Below are 14,966 nucleotides of genomic sequence, written 5' to 3' on the forward strand. Positions count from 1 at the left end.
ACCCAGCAAAAGTTTTTCCCGAAAGAGAGCTGGGTGTTACATGGACCCAACTGGTTGCAACTTCCAACATGGAGGTTGACTGGTTGAACATGGTAACTAGGTTTAGTCTTGAATTTTTCAGAACTAAGCCCATTTATGAATTGAGGCTGGGCCTAGGCCCAACTTTTAGATCTAATGGTATCATGCATGTTAATGTTTCTCTATGATTTTAACGTTTCTTAGGGCTGTTCATAAGAATGCCTAATCCGATTAAATCGATTCAATCCGAGTTGGTCAGGTTTTCATCAGTATCGGTCGGTTTCGGGTTGGGAAAATATATAAATCGATATATCGGGTCGATTTCGGTTTTCTTGTGTGAAAACCGAAACCAACCCGACCTGAACCAAATTAGTCTTCTACTAGTTCCGTAGTTCCTAATTTGAGTAATTTCCTACTTAACTATAATTAGTCTTTTACTAGAAATAGAAGGCCCATTAGGCAATTACAATTAGAGTAAGCAATCAATTCTAGTTTCTAACTTTCTATAATCTTTTACACCAAATAGGCAACCCATTAGGCAATTACAATTAGAATTCAATTAGGTGTCCTTTTGTATAGGAACAAAACCGAAACCGACCCAACCCGACTCAAACCGATCAGGTCAATTTGGCCTATCAGTGAATCGGTTTTGGTTTCCACCTCAGGCAATCCGATCAGGTTGAATCGGTTGGGAAAACCCCAATAAATTGACCCAACCCGACTCGTGAACACCCGCAACGTTTTTTATGAGTGGAAGCTATTTTTTTTACGTCTTTATACATGAAACATAATTGTTTTACTGATCAAAATGTATACACCCTTTTGTAAAGTTATAAATACAAATTATAAAGATACTTGGGGCTTTCAAAAATAAAAATAAAAAATAAAGAAACTTAAGGCGTAAGGGGCCTTTTGATAAGAGTTGAAGTGACTGAGCTGAGTCATTAAAAAATAAAATATTGAATGCCAAAGGTATGGTAATCAACCCAACCTCACTTTCGGCCATGAAGAGGTGATTTATTCTTTAACCATTTGCTTCCTAGTAAGTGAGAAAAAGTCTTGGGTATCGCCAAGTAATTTATAGGGTAAGTTTGTTTTTGGCATAAATATTTATTGCTGTAAAAGTAATTTACAGAGTTTAATACCGATCAATTTAAATGAATGAACCGTAGAAAGTGAAAATGTACGATTATCGATGTAAATATTTATATAAATTTTATTAATATTATTTTTATATCAATTACTGATATAAAACATTACCGTGAATGGAGTTTACATCGACTGAAAGTAAAATTATATTTACACCAAAAACAAACTCAATCATAGAGATTAGCCAGATATTGATAAAGCAAAATTGATCTTGGGGAGTCCCCGACTCCCCCATTGTATGTGGGCATAGGGGCACATGGCAAGATATCATAGACCATTCTTCTCCCCTTAGCTTTTTCCAAAATTTCTGCTAAGTGGCTGAGAGAACTTGCGGTTGCGGCGTAGACAAAGAAAACGAACGATGAATTGTTTTGCTGGATAAGTGGATAGTGGGACCATTGGTTCAGCAACTTAATAAGTCCTAACTCCTAGCCGGAGAAGGGAATCCCAAATTTAAGTGTCTTTTGTGTGTAACAGATCTAAGCCGCAGGTACTTGATGAAATGACTGCAGAGGGACTCGTCCTGGGTCCTACAGATGACTGATGAGCTGCTAACACTGCCCGGAGGTGCGGGTGGGCTTGGAAGAAGAAGATGATTGGGGAGAGGGGGTAAGAAGTAAGATCCAAAGTTGTACGATGGATGATATGAAGTTGCAATGGCAACATAACACTGTGGATTCCGTGCGGTGACATGACATCCCCTGGGCCTGGACTTGGAGCAGACAAAACAAACCATGATGTTAGAGAAAGACTACCCAGGTCTCTCTATTTGCGGTTGCGGAATCCTCTTGCCTTGGCAAAACAAGAAAGAGAGAGAAAGAGAGAGAAGGTGACCTGACCGGGGGATGATGGCAAAGGCAAATCCTCAAAAAGAAAAGGAGATTACATTTACAGAAGACTGGGGCCAGGACGGGCCAGGCCTGACGGGGCTTCATTTCATCATCTTTTCTCTTGCGCCAGATTCAGATAGATAGCTCACATTGCGGCCGGGTGGCCAGGCCAATGGGTGGGTCTTACACTCTTACTCCGCCAATCGCCCAACCGCCCCTACCAATGGGTTGGTCGGGTGGGTTTCTGACAATCAAGTTATTCCTATTGTTTCTGATAATTGACTAATACGCCTCTAGCTTTTGATCTGATGACTGGAACAATAAGAATAGCATTAGTCAATTTTCAAACAATAATGATATTCATGAATTTCTTTTACTATTATTGTTGTTTGTATGTCTACTCACTTCTGCCTTTACCTTTTATATTAAATGGTCGAGTATAAGGTAGCTAATATTTCAATATAATAAGGTCATAATGGGGTCGGAATCTGGAGCTTAGAATCACACAATTAGAATAAATTTACTTCAGAAATCATAGAATAGCCCAGTTATAGCTGGAGCCCGGCCACAGAGATAGACAGAAAAAGATGATACGAGACAATGTGCAAGAAACCCAGTGGAGATGGGACCATTTGATGATCTAGTCAATTAGGGGGTGTTTGATAACTACTCAAATAGGTATTAAAAACAATATGCAGATAGAAAAACATGAAAAAAGAAAAGCATTATGCAGAAAAAAATAATCTAAGGGCTTTTATTGATATTATATATGCTAAAATTTTTGAGAAAATGACTGATAACCTTAGGGTCAGAATTTGTAGGCTCAAAGTACACTTGGGGTAGATGCCAGTTCGAAATTGATACCATATGGATGCATAAAATATGGTTTTTAGACCTTCTGAATGTTTATGATTATGTAATGGAAATAAAAAATCTGCATTAGACCTATTCATACTTTTCCAAAAACTTTTAGATGCAAAATAACCACAGCAATGCCCATGCTTACCATTTATATAAATGGACTTGTATCAACTGTTTCTGATCCATTTAATTATTACAAACACAGAACATGACACAAAACTCTTAATTTTGGTTGCAATATTAAACATCCAACCGACAATTCAGTTTGAGGGTGAGCCAAATTGATTCCAATGCATTTCGGGTAGAATTGAATGACTCCTGATATAACATAAGGCTGTACTGTCTTTTTGGGTAGGAATGGATAGCGTCTTTTTGGTATTCAAAAGTGGCCACATGTCCTAAATCCCCTTATTTAGTGTATCAGTGGGTTTATAATCCAATGCATATGGATCAATACACACCCATACATTGCAATATTTTGAACCTCGCCTTCTAGATTTATAATCTCTAAGTTTATAATCTCTAGAAATTGACACAAGGTTGTATTTGGTTCGAAAGAAAAGGCAAAGAAAAGTAGTCCCCAAACAATCATATCTCTAGGCTTTAGCAATACTTTTAATAAGGCTGTATTTGGTTTGAAGGAAAAAAAATAGAGAAAGGAAGGGAAATCTATACAAGGTTTGTAAAGGGTTCCCTACTAATGGTGCGCAATCTAGCTATTCTTAGCTGAAGGCCAATCCAAACTCCAATATAGCGGCGAGCTGGATCAATCTACAAAACAGTGGATCGGAGAACCTAGGGTAGTTAATCCGGCAAGGTCGCTTTGATGCTTAAGTTAGTACATATGCTTTGAATGCGAGCTGAATGATTGAGAGCTTGAGTGCTAGTGAGTAGAGTAATCACATGTACCTTTGCCTTGAGGTTTCATGTCTTTGCATACTGGAGTAGTCGTGGGCCTTACGAAAGATCTCTAAGATCTCTAGGCTGTGGAGATGAGGTTTATTCCATTTTTGAAGGGGAGTAATATGTAGATAAGGTTTATCGTTTACCTTCGATTCAGGCAGAGCTAGGACGAGTTCCCATAGTGATCTCGAGAAATTCGGGATCTGTTGGGGAGGCCTTTGGAGTCGGTTAAGTGGCGTTTCAGCTCATTAGCTCCGAGCTGGCACTTCGATTCTTTAGTTTCGAACTGGATTGGGTATCGAGGTGCGTCTACACCGAGGTGGTTTTTTGGGCTGAGTTGGATGAATACCCGAACTTCGATCAGGTCGCGCTTACATGTCCCCTTCTTTCTAGGTCATGTCAAATCACCCTTCATCAATTGCCCCCTACTCCTTGTGCCAAGGGTCCTAACCCGGTGCGGGGAGTTTATGAAGAGTCCAGGTGGATTTGGCGCGAGGTCTAGTCAATTTGGAGGGCAAACCATTGGTTGGGCCAGTTCAACCACAAAATGGCCCAGGTTGCATCTTGGGCACGTGCAGACGTCACACTATTTATAGATTCCGCGGAGCCAACCAATTTCGTCCTCAGGTAGCGTGCATCCAGTTTTCATGGAAGTCGTCAGATCATATAGGTCTCAGTCGTTGATTGCTAGATGTGGTGGACTATAAATAGGGGGCCGATGGGTCCACAACCTTCGCCATAAATCGTGTAATTGAGCTCTCCTGAGATCACGTCGGAGTCCTTCAGCTCGCCACTCTTCCCTTTGTGTCTGAGGTCATTGCGTCCTTTTGGTGAGTTCGTCTTCTTTCATTAGTTGTTACCCTTTCCTTTTTCCTGTCCAATATGTCTAGTGCTAGCATAGATAGGTTATTTAGCGATTCTAGTGAGCCCGAGGGTGCCGAGGTGCGGTCCTCGGCTCCCGTCAGTGAGGTAAGCTCTTCGCTAGAGAGCTCCTCTTTACACCTTTTAGGGGAAACACCTTTACCCGACGTTGGTCCATCTTGGCATGAGGAACCTGAACCTCTGGTAGAGCGGTCGACCTCCGGAGAGGGGGTCCCATCTTCTTCTCGGAGTCAGGTTCCGGACGACTTCGGCCCTTCCACGATGACCTCAGACAGATTGTTGTCCTTGGTAGCCCATTAGCGTCTTCCCGACACCCTTACCTTCAGTATTCCTTTGGGTCAATACCCTTGGGTTCACGATCACCACGAGCTCGCAGTTTTTGAGGAGCAGCTTGTAGCTGGGTTGTGCATCCCGCTCCACTCTTTCATCATAGAAATTATTAAGTTCTTTGACATCACCATTGACCAGTTACACCCGAACGCTATCTGAACCATTGTTGGCACAATCTCACTTTTCCACGAGTATAACCGACCTCTTACCCTAGATATCTTTAGTTCGATCTGCTCCATCAAGAATAACTCTTCTTGCTTGCACGAGGACATCTGACAGAGCAAGTACATTTCCCCTCACCCTGGGTTCAAAGTTCTGTTCGGTAACCTGAACAAAGTACCGGCTTGGAAGAGGAGGTACTTCTTTGTTCGGAATCCTAAGGGATGGCCATTCCCGACTCACTGGCAAGTGGCCATTAAGGACCCCAAAGTGAGGCTGGATGCTGAGACTAAGGCGGTCATTAATTCTTAGAGGGACCTTAGCCTTAAAATGAAAGATTTCTTGGCTGAGGAAAAACTTGTACGAGCTAGGTTAAGTCCTCCTAGTAGGCCTCCACCTTGGCACACACATCGCTTTTCCTTTTTTATTTTTACACTTACTTCAGTTCGTGACTAACTTTTTTCCTTTTCTCTTGTAGAAGCTATGATGGGTGTTGATGCAACTAACCTTCTGCAGAATGTTCAGAAGGGAAAGAAGAGAAAGGCCTCGAAGAGGTCCTGTCAGGAGGAGGACCAGGATGAAGGGGCCCCACCTCACGAGCTTGAGGGTACTTCAATGCCCGATCCTCACCCCCCGAATGAGAGCATAATGATTCCATGGCTCGGGCTTCTTAAGAGCAAGGATGTCGTGTTCTCTACGAAGGTCGCGGAATGGGCTGACATGCCAACGAGTTAGCTTGGAGGAGGAGCAGCAAGTTATTGTATGGTGGTGATTAACCTGCCCCTTTGTTTACTTTTTTATTCTTCTGTTAATGGTACTTTACGCCTGCTTGCTATTTTCTAGGTGAATTCCGCTATCCATTCACTTGTCTACCAGTCCAAGATCCATTTGAAGCGAGCTCGGGAGGCTGAAGAAAACACTCAAAATCTTTACCGCGAGTTGGATTTAGCTCGGGGTGAGGTTCTTTGAGCCAAGAAGGGAGCTCGGAGCTAGGAGGAGCTAATCCTTGTACTGGCAGAGGAGAAGAAGAATCTCAAAGGGGAGAAGGAGACTCTCCTCCAGGAGAATGAGAACCTCAAGGCGATGATCAAGGAGCACACCAAGATCTTCGACACTGCCATCTAGGATGTGCAAGTTCAAGAGATAGATCACGCCGTTGAGGAGTTCAAGGAGTCCCCTAAGTTTCACGAACTCTAGGTCGAGTATGGATCTAACTCATACCAGTCAAGCTTCAAGCTTTGCAAGTGGCTGATGCGGCGAAAGTTTCCCGAGCTTGACTTTGGATCTGTTTCCATGTCCATCATCACTCCTAAGATGGCGAAGGAGGTTGACAAGGAACTCGACTCCTCCGAAGAGGAGAGTGACGATGAAATTCTCGAGGCAAGGCCGTCAGGGGAGGCAGGGCGAGAGGACGTGGAGGAGGACCACATGGAAACTGACCTACCTGCTGGAGGGGATTCTGGCAGATCTGATGCTTAGACCTACCTCTTTATTTGGACCCCCCTACATACAATGTATATCTCGGGCCTCTGAGCTCAGTTATAGTAGTTTTTTTTGTACTTGAAGTTCTATATCAATGAAATACAAATGTTTTGCAATCTTTGTGTGCAAGTTTTTTCTAAGTGTAGATTACTCCCAAGCTGGCAAAGTAAACCAAATAGGAGTGAACTTTTTTCTAAGTATAGGTTGCTCCCGAGCTGGTGAGTTAAACCAATTTGGAGCGAACTTTTTTCTAAGTATAGGTTGGTGCCAAGCCAGTGAGCTCGACACTAGTAGGAATGATCTAATTGCCATTGTATGCCAAGGCAATCAGACACTATAGGGTACATACCCGATCTATCTATGTCTAGGTTGCTTATTTGCCTAAGTGTTGGTTATCCCTAAGTGCCGAGCTAATTAGCTTGACTCCAAGTGAGATTAACCTTATGTTGTTGTATACTGAGGTGAATTAGACACCGTAGGGTTTACACCTGAGTTGTCTATGCCTCATAGGTGACTAAGACTTGTTTGCTTATGCTGAAGAGGCGACTAGGACTTGTTCGCCCATGCTGAAGAGGCGACTAGGACTTGCTTGCCTTTGTCAATGAGGCGATTAGGACTGTTTGCCTATGCCGAAGAGGCAGCTAGGACTTATCTGCCTAAACCAAAGAGGTGACTAGGACTTTTCGTAGTGTCAAAGTCTTTTGTTAACTCGACACCATAACCCTTAGGCTTCTAGGAGTGACTCGCAGTCCTCTCTCCAATCAGTCGTCTTATTCAACTAGTTCGGTATTCACATAGACTTAGAGAAATTTCGCCCTGATGTCATAGGTTCATAAGTAATACCTTCTTAGGTTATCGACATTCCATGCTTGGGGTATCTGCTTCCCTTCCAAAGTCTCGAGCTCATACATGCCTTTCCCGAATACCTGCTTTATTTAGTATGGGCCTTCCCAATTCGGTCAAAGCTTGCCAACGCCGGGCTCAAGAACCATAACCTTTCGAAGAACCAGGTCACCAACGCGGAAGTGTCATTTTCTGACCTAGGCATTATAGTATCAGGCTACTCTTTGTTGGTAAGCTGCAGTCCGAATGTAAGCCAGGTCTCGTACCTCTTCTACTAGGTCTAGGTTAGTACGAAGCTCGTTATCGTTCGTTTCCTCATCATAAGCTTCTAATCATAATGTGGGCACCTCTATTTCCGTCGGATCACCGCTTCTGTACCATACGTGAGGTTGAAAGGGGTCTCACCGGTCGCGGTCTTAATACTAGTTCGGTAGGCACAAAGGACACTGGGTAGTTCGCTCACCCACAATCCCTTGGCTCGGGCTAAGCGAACTTTCAATCAGCGAAGTATCGCTTTGTTAGTCACTTCTGCTTGCCCGTTTGCCTAGGAGTGTGCCACTGAAGTAAAATTTTGTTGAACCCCCATTTTGGCACACTAGTTTTGAAACTTAATATCTTCGAATTGCTTCCCATTGTCGGATATCAGCACTCGAGGTAGTCCGAAGCGACATACTATGTTTTTCTAGAAGAAATTTTGTATGTTGCGGGCTGTGATCGTTACCAAGGGTTTGATTTCCACCCACTTCATAAAGTAATTTACTGCTACAACCAATAACCTCCTCTACCCTATTGCTAGCGGGAAAGGACTAAGGATGCCAATTCCCCACTACGTGAAGGGCCATGAGCTAGTGAGGTATTTCAAATCAGCAGCAGATTGATGGTGAAGATTAGCATGCCTTTGACGCATGTCACACTTTTTGACGAGCTCGAGTGCATCTGCCTTCATCGTGGCCAATAATAGCCTTACCTTAACACTTTTGTGTGAGAGCTCTGCCCCCAAGTGTCCATCGCACAAGCCTTCATGGGTGACACGAAGTACATGCTTTGCTTCTAAGGGTCGCAAGCAGCGCAAGTAAGGGAGCGTAAAAGATATTTTGTACAATTGTACGTCTATAAGGACATACTTATCTAATTAGCGCTCTACCCTTCGGGTCGCGTTGTGTTCTATAGGCAGGGTTCCGTGGAGTAGATAACTTACGAGTGGGTCAATCCGGCTTGGTTCCGCTTGTGATACGGGAGTGAGCTCTTCTGCCCCCCGAGAATGTTGGGCCGAGGTAAATCTCTATGTAATTTCGCATGGTGTTGCTGCTCGTGCTAGTTAGTCGCGAAAAGGCATTGGCCTCAGCATTCTCAAACCTCGGAATTTGTCTGATAAAGTAGGAAACGAAGCTACACAGGATCTCTCTGACTTTGGCCAAGTAAGCTGCCATAGTGGGGTTACGGGCTTCGTACTCACCAATGACCTGGTTAACCACTAGTTGTGAGTCGCTAGATATGATGAGGTGCTTTGCTTCCATTTCCCTTACTAAGGTTAACCTAGCGATCGACGCTTCATATTCTGCCTCATTGCTCGATGCATCAAATCCGAACCAGAGAACATATTCCACCTTCACTTCGCTTGGGCCATACAATATCAGTCTTGCACTACTTCCCTATTGGTTGGACGAGTCATTGACATGGAGGATCCATGGCTCCTCGTCCTAGGTCGGTTCCACTCTGAGTGGGACTAGTTCCGCACTGGTTGAAGCTTCCGTCGTGTGAGCGAGCTCGGTCAGATCGGAGGTTGCTGTGCTGAACGTGCATTCCACTACAAAATCGGCAAAGACTTGAGCTTTGATTGTTGGCCGAGGCTCATACTGGATATTGTATTTGCTCAGCTCGATGGACCACTTTGTTAATCTCCTAGACACCTCGGGCTTGAGCAGAATTTTCCTTGGGGGTTTGTTGGTGAGAACGACAATAGTGTGGACCTAGAAGTATGAGCGAAGTTTTCAAGATGCTATGATTAGTGCGTATGCTAATTTCTCAATCTCCGGATATCTAGTTTCTGCATCCTGCAAAATTTTGCTAACATAGTAGATGGGTTGCTGGACCTGATCTACTTCTTTGATTAGTACCGAACTAACCACTTCATCGCTCGTAGAGAGGTATAACTTTAACACATCCCCTTCTTCGGGTCGAGTTAAAACTAGGGCGATACCTATGTATCTTTTCAGCTCATCAAAAGCAAGCAGACATTCTTCAGTCTATTCAAAGTCCTTACTCTTTTTTATGGCTTTAAAAAAGGGTAAGCACCAGTCTACTGATTTGGACATGAAGCGGCTCAGGGCAGCTATCCGACCAATCAGCCTTTGAACCTCTTTTATTTTATGGGGTGGTCTCATATCTAGAATGGCTTTTATTTTGTCTGGGTTGGCCTCGATGCCACGTCGGTTGACTATATAGCCTAGAAATTTAGCCGAGGTGACTCCGAAGACGCACTTATTTGGATTTAACTTCATGTTATATCTTCGTAAAATTTGAAAAACGTTCTTTAAATCATTCAACAAAGAATTTGAAAACTAGGTCTTCACGACCATGTCATCAACATAACATTCTACTTTATTGCCGATTAACGGCTCAAAAATCTTATTTACAAGGCGTTGAAATGTTGCCCCAGCATTTTTTAATCCGAAGGGCTTGACCTTGTAACAGTATAACCCAAGCTCAATTATGAAGGCGGTCTTCTCTTCGCTAGCAGGATCCATCCTAATCTGGTTATAACCGGAATAGGCATCCAGAAAACTCAGCAACTCACGCTCTGAGGTCACTTCCACTAGGTGGTCAATCTTGGGTAGCAAGAAGCAATCTTTCGGACATGCTCTGTTCAGGTCGGTGTAATCGACACACATGCGCCACTTGCCATTAGCTTTTTTCAACAGAACTGGGTTAGCCACCCACCTCGAGTAATGGACTTCCTTGATGAAGTCTATCGTGAGGAGTTTCCCAACATCTTCATCGACTACCCTCCAACATTCTGAGGCGAGGTTCCGCTTCTTTTGCATTACTGGCCTGACTAAAGGGTCGGTATCAGGTTTGTGAGCTATAATTTTTGAATCAATTACAGACATTTCTACCACGAACCAAGCAAAAACGTCTAAATTTTCAAGTAACAAACTTACTAGCCAAGAGCGAAGTGGTTCATTGATTGAGGCACTGATCTAGAGAGTCTTGGTCGGTTCGTCAGTAGAGACTAGTATGTAGACCGTCTCCTCTTTTGGGGCAGCTCACTCGTCGGTATAGTCCACTGGTCGCTCAAGCTCGACATCCTCTGCTAGCTTTGTTTTTCCTTTTAGAGTATCCACGTAGCACTTGTGTGATTCAAGCTGGTCACCTAGCACGACTTCCACTTTGTAATCAGTTGGGAACTTCATCGCCAAATAGTAAATAGACACTATCGCACATAGAACATGCATGATGGGCCGACCTACTTTGGCATTGTAGGGGGAGTGAGTTGCGACTACCAGGAACGTGTGCTCAAATCGCACGATGTTTGGCCACGTGTTGACTTCCACGGGTATTGTGATTCGACCAAGAGGTCTGACTTCCTCGCCGTTGAATCCTACCAAAGGAGTATCTACCAGTTTCAAGTCGCTCTACTGTAACTATAGTTTGTCGAAGGTCTCCTTGAAGAGTATATCTACTGAGTTGCTTGACCTACTTTGGCATTGTAGGGGGAGTGAGTTGCGACTACCAGGAACGTGTGCTCAAATCGCACGATGTTTGGCCACGTGCTGACTTCCACGGGTATTGTGATTCGACCAAGAGGTCTGACTTCCTCGCCGTTGAATCCTACCAAAGGAGTATCTACCGGTTTCAAGTCGCTCTACTGTAACTATAGTTTGTCGAAGGTCTCCTTGAAGAGTATATCTATTGAGTTGCTTGAGTATACCAAGATGCGCTTTACCTTGAAGTCATTAAATCTTAGCTTCACCACGAGGACATCATCGTGAGGGTACTGGATCCCGCGCACATCATCCTCAGCGAAGTATATCGGTTCTTTGAGTCGAGGACGATTTGGTGGCTTTTCCTCTTTGTTTTCTAACTTGCAAACCGAAGCCCTCCTGGCTGTTGATGTACATTTGACGATGATGGACCTGCCGATGATCATGTTAATTACCCCGTAGATCGGTCTTTCCTTTGGCAACTGTCGCGGTGGTTGCTCATTCTACCTGTTGACCTCAAGGCCAATCTTCCTCTGGTCCCCCTATTGATCTACCTGCTAATCTGTTTGTCCCCTCTCTTATCACAAGATGAAGTTCTTCAGGTATCCGTGGTGAATACGTTCCTCAATCTCGTTGCGGAGATTCTTGCAATTCTCTTTGTTGTGTCCATGATCTCGGTGGAAATGGCAGTAAACATTTAGGTTTCTTGTTGATGGGTCTCCCCTTATCCTGGGAGGCCATTTAACGAATGTGAAGTCCTTAATAGCCATTAAGATCTCTCCTTGCTTAGCGTTCATAGGCATGTAGCTCGTTCTCTCCACAGGTGGGGTCCTGGAGCGCCGACCTGACTTGCGATTTCGCGAGGGGGACTGGCTTCTTGACTTGCTTCTTCCCCTACTCAGGGATTTGCTTTTCTTCCTTTTCTGCCCCCCATTACTCGTTCCTTCATTCTCTCTCTTTCTCTTTTCCGACAACGGGTTTTTGATCTTTTGATTGATCTCCTCCTCGGTACAGATGAATTGATTTGCTAACTTAAGAAACTCGGTGATGTCCTTTGGTTTGTTAGCTACCACATGCCACTTGAACTCTTTATGATTGATTCCTTTTGATGTAGCCATTTCTGGCCACGTACCAATGTTTTGTGATGTAAAATTTTTTGGCTAAGTACCTCATTATTTGACCTGGTGGTGACGTGCCTTGGTGATGAGCTACTTGGCGGCGAACTGCCTGGTGGCAAACTGCCTAGTGGCGAGCTCCTTGGTGGCGAGCTCCCTGGTGGCGAACTGCCTAGTGGTGAGATCCCAGGTGGCGAGCTCCCAGGTGGTGAACTGCCTGGTGGTGAACTACCTGGTGGAGAGCTAACTGGTGGCGAACTCCCTACTAGGCAGCCTGTGACTTAGAGAATGGTGGAGCTCCCTAGTGCAGCACAACCCAACTGCCCTATGCATGAGGTGGTCTTCTTTCCTTTGTAGGCAGTGAGAGCTGAGGGACCAGTGAGAACTCCATCTTTTCCTCCTCTTTGTAGGCGGCGGGAGCTGAGGGACTTGCGGGAACTCCATCTTTTCCTCCTCTTTGTAGGCGATGGGAGCTGAGGGACTTGCGAGAACTGAATCAGAGGACCCAGGGGTATTTTCCCGGTGGGGGCTCTCCGACGCTTAAGTTAGCACTCTAATTGTAGAGAGCTTCGAAGATAATATTGGAGAAACGAGAGAGCTAGAGGGCTGGGATTACCTCCACATTTTCTCCATCTCCCCTCCCCTTTGGGGGGTGAGGTCTTTATATACCGGAGTCCTCGCGGGTTAGGTGGGTGAAAAGCCTCCAAATGGTAAGTCTCGTCACATCCCGTCAAAACCGGGGTACGGTGGTGAACTCCTAGAGATCGTCAGGCTGGCGCTGGCGTCAGGTGGCCAGGTTGTCAGGGGAGCGCCTACGTCAGTCGGCGGGTCGGTGTCTGGGCCAGGTTGTCAGGTCAGCGTCCATGTCAGTCAGTGGGTTAGTGTCTGGGCCAGGTCATCAGGCATGAGATCTTCCTGCGATACGTCAAACTACTCCTATACCAAGCTTCTCTACAAGTGACGAGCTGCTTGTGACAAGCTCTGGCAGCTGCCTATGGCAAGCTGCCTATGGCGAGCTGCTGCCTGTGGCGAGCTACCTATGGCGAGTTGCTGCCTGTGGCAAGCTGCCTATGGGGAGCTGTTGCCTGTGGCAAGCTGCCTATGGCGAGCTGCCTGTGGCGAGCTACCTATGGCGAGCTGCCTGTGGCGAGCTACCTATGGCGAGCTGCCGTGGCGAGCTGCCTATGGCGAGTTGCTGCATGTGGCAAGCTGCCTATGGTAGGCCGCTTGTGGCAGGCTGCATGTGACAAGCTGCCTGGAGGCCATACTTAGTTGGCACGAGGTGCCACGTGTCACAATTCCACTAGAGGGCCCAATCTGCCCTCATCAATTGCCCCCCACTCCCGAGATGAGAGTAACTCAGCGAAGGGAGTAGATTTCTCTTGGCCCGTAAGTCGACGAGCTAGTAAGTGTTGATCCAATTCCTAGTGTGGCCCGTAGGCTTTGAGAGTGACTTGTAGTCTACTCTTCTTTGACTTTTGCCCGTGTTGGAGAGGTGACCAGGTCTTAAGCAGTAATGTGGCCCGTAGGCTTTGGGAGTGACTCGTAGTCTACTCTCCCGTGCTGGAGTGGCGATTGGGTCTTAAGCAATAATGTGGCCCGTAGGCTTTGGGAGTGACTCGTAGTCTACTCTTCTTTGACTTTTGCCCGTGACGGAGAGGCGACCGGGTCTTAAGCAGTAATGTGGCCCGTAGGCTTTGGGAGTGACTCGTAGTCTACTCTTTTTTGGCTTTGCCCATGCCAGAGAGGCAATCGGGTCTTAAGTAGTAATGTGGCCCGTAGGCTTTGCTTGTGAGGTGTCGAGCTATGATTGTGCTGCATTAGCTCCGTAATGTCGGTCACCCACTCCTACAAGAAGCTACTAGGAGCTTGACCTTCGGGGGCAGCACTACCAACTTTAGGTCGCCAGCTCACATGGGAGCCTTGGAAGGCTCGACCGGTAAGGACGCCTATGTAGTCGGTTGGCCGCCAACACTCGCGAAAACCATGAAGAGCTCATCTTTGTAGGGGGGACCTTGTAGAGAGGACTGATGAGGCATTATCTGAATTGAAAGTAAAAGATGTAAACTAACTTAGTCTGTTAGCTCCCTGCATAGTCTTTGAGTTCATAAAATATGTAAACTATAAAGCAATAGCTTCGATTTCTAAAAAGTGAAGATTTAGCTTTCTGGGAGAAGAGGACTTAGCTTTTGTAGGATGAGAACTTAGCTTTTTGTAGCGCTTTCCCACAGATGGAGCCAATTGATGTAACCGTTTCTGGCCACGTACCAATGTTTTGTGATGTAAAATTTTTTGGCTAAGTACCTCATTATTTGACCTGGTGGTGACGTGCCTTGGTGATGAGCTACTTGGTGGCGAACTACCTGGTGGCGAACTGCTTGGTGGCAAACTGCCTAGTGATGAGCTCCTTGGTGGCAAACTGCCTGGTGGCGAGCTCCCAAATGGTGAACTGCCTGGTGGTGAGCTGCCTGGCATAGAGCTACCTAGTGGCGAACTCCCTACTAGGTGACTTGTGACTTAGAGAATGATGGAGTTCCCTGGTGCAGCGCAACTCGACTGCCCTCTGCATGAAGTGGGCGGCGGGAGCTGAGGGACCTGCGAGAACTCCATCTTTTCCTCCTCTTTGTAGGCGGCGGGAGCTGAGGGACCTGCGGGAACTCCATCTTTTCCTCCTCTTTGTAGGTAGCGGG

The sequence above is a fragment of the Nelumbo lutea genome, chromosome 1, assembly GCF_056320005.1.
Source record: "Nelumbo lutea isolate HS-2025 chromosome 1, American lotus-T2T, whole genome shotgun sequence".
Lineage (NCBI taxonomy): Eukaryota > Viridiplantae > Streptophyta > Magnoliopsida > Proteales > Nelumbonaceae > Nelumbo > Nelumbo lutea.